Here is a 2,203-nt window from a genome sequence, read left to right on the forward strand (position 1 = left end):
TCTTGATAGCATCTGACATTCCTTCCTGTTGCCTTGAGCTCTCTGCTGGTTCCCTGCCTATGTCACTGGCAGCTCCTTCTCAGCCAGCCTCCTTTCAAGTTACTTATCCTTCCTCATTCATGTGGCCACCTGAAATGTCAATGTTTCCCCAAGGTTTTGTTCCCAGCCACCATTATTCTCATTATGTGTAAATTCGTTTACTTACATTTCTCCATCTACTCTCTTTATACTAATGGTCCCAAAGTTATGGCTCAAACTATCTGCTAGAATCTCCAGTTGGATGGTATTCATTCTTCCACTCTCTTTCTCTCTCCTAAGCTGTCTTTCTAGAACCAACTATGTGACAGGCGTTGCGGATGAAGTTAAGAACAAGGCACATGTACTCCCTGCCCTCATGGAGCTCACCATCTATGAGGGAAGATAGACTGTAAAGAAATAGACTGGAGAGTGGGCAGGGGCAATGCATGCAAGGTACGGAAGGTCACATTGAGGACTTTGGACTATAGCTAAGAGGACAGAGAAGTCCCTGATCAGATCTCTTCAGTTTGCCCTCAAGACAGTCACTCCGACTACAATGCAGAAAACAGGAACAAAAGCAGATGGGTATGCACAGGTAGGTAGGGAACAGGTAAGAGTTGATGATGCCATCTCAAACTCAGCATAGCCCAAACTGGTCATTATCTTTTCTTAAGACCTACACTAGTTTTTCTTATCCAACCACCCAATTATCTAGGCTTGAAGCCAAGAGCCACTGCAGTAAATCCGGGCATGGAATACAGTTATTCTGCCATTAGGTTTTTTCCACTGTACAATAGCTTCCTCTTGCTAAAGAAAGCAAGCAAGGTATACAACAGGCCCTCTCTATGCTCAGATCTCATTTAAATTTTCCCAATAACCCTATGAGACAAGTACTGTTATAATTTTTCAGGGAGGGAACGATTATAAAGGGACAATAGGAGATATGGGGGATGATGGATATTTTCATTGTGATTGCAATAATCGTTTAACTGGTATATATATATATATATATATATATATATATATATACACACACAAGTCAAAACTTACCAAATTATACACTTTAAATTTGTAAAGCTCATTGCATGATAATTATACCACAATAAAGCTGTTTTATAGAATTTTTGGTCAATAACTACAAAGTAACTTTCGAGTTAAGGTGTCATTTGCTGAGAAGTCAATAATTTAGTTATAAATGACAAACAAAAAACCTGTCCCTCTGTGTTTCTACCCCTTAGACCTCTGTTTCTCATTTTTTTGGTAGCCAGTTTCCCCCTGTACTTTCTTCTCCAGAATGGCTTTGGTTCAAATAGAGCTGAGTTTTTTGTTTGTTTGTTTCAGGTGTAATTTACAGAGGTCAAATTTACCCTTTTTAGTGTACAGTCCTGTGTGTTTTGACAAACACATACATGTGTATAACCACCACCACAATCACGATAGAAAGCAGCCTTTCGGCCGGAACTGCCATCTTCCCGTAATTCACCAAAATGACCAACACAAATGGAAAGAGGAGGGGCACCCACTACATGTTCTCTAGGCCTTTTAGAAAACATGGAGTTGTTCCTTTGGCCACATACATGTGAATCTACAAAAAAGGTGATATTGTAGATATCAAGGGAATGGGCACTATTCAAAAAGGAATGCCCCACAAATGTTACCATGGCAAAACTGGAAGAGTCTACAGTGTTACCCAGCATGCTGTTGGCATCATTGTAAACAAACAGGGTAAGGGCAAGATTCTTGCCAAGAGTATTAATGTGCGTATCGAGCATATTAAGCACTCTGACAGCTGAGATAGCTTCCTGAAACGGGTGAAGGAAAATGATCAGGAAAAGAAGGAAGCCAAAGAGAAAGGTACCTGGGTTCAGCTGAAGCGCCAGCCTGCTCCATCCAGAGAAGCACACGTCGTGAGAACCAGTGGAAAGGAGCCTGAACTGCTGGAGCCCATTCCCTATGAATTCATGGCATGATGGGGGTAAAGAAAATTAAAAGACCTGAACTGTTAAAAAAAAAAAAGATAGAAAGCATTTCCGTCCTCCCCCAGATTCCCTTGTGCCCCTTAGACGTCAATCTCCTTTCCTCAACCCCAGCTCCTGGCAGCCTCTGATGTATTCTTTTTCCCTACAGTTTTGCCTTTTCCAAAATGTCGTATAAATGGAATTATACAGTAGGGAGCCCTTGGAGT

The 2,203-nt window shown here is 41.3% G+C and overlaps 1 pseudogene; it reads left to right on the forward strand.

Annotated features, from left to right (window-relative positions):
- Positions 1–1,502: 1,502 nt before the first annotated feature.
- LOC132425499 (large ribosomal subunit protein eL21-like) lies at positions 1,503–1,988 on the forward strand (annotated as a pseudogene).
- Positions 1,989–2,203: the final 215 nt, after the last annotated feature.

Source organism: Delphinus delphis, chromosome 5 (assembly GCF_949987515.2).
Source record: "Delphinus delphis chromosome 5, mDelDel1.2, whole genome shotgun sequence".
Classification (NCBI taxonomy): domain Eukaryota; kingdom Metazoa; phylum Chordata; class Mammalia; order Artiodactyla; family Delphinidae; genus Delphinus; species Delphinus delphis.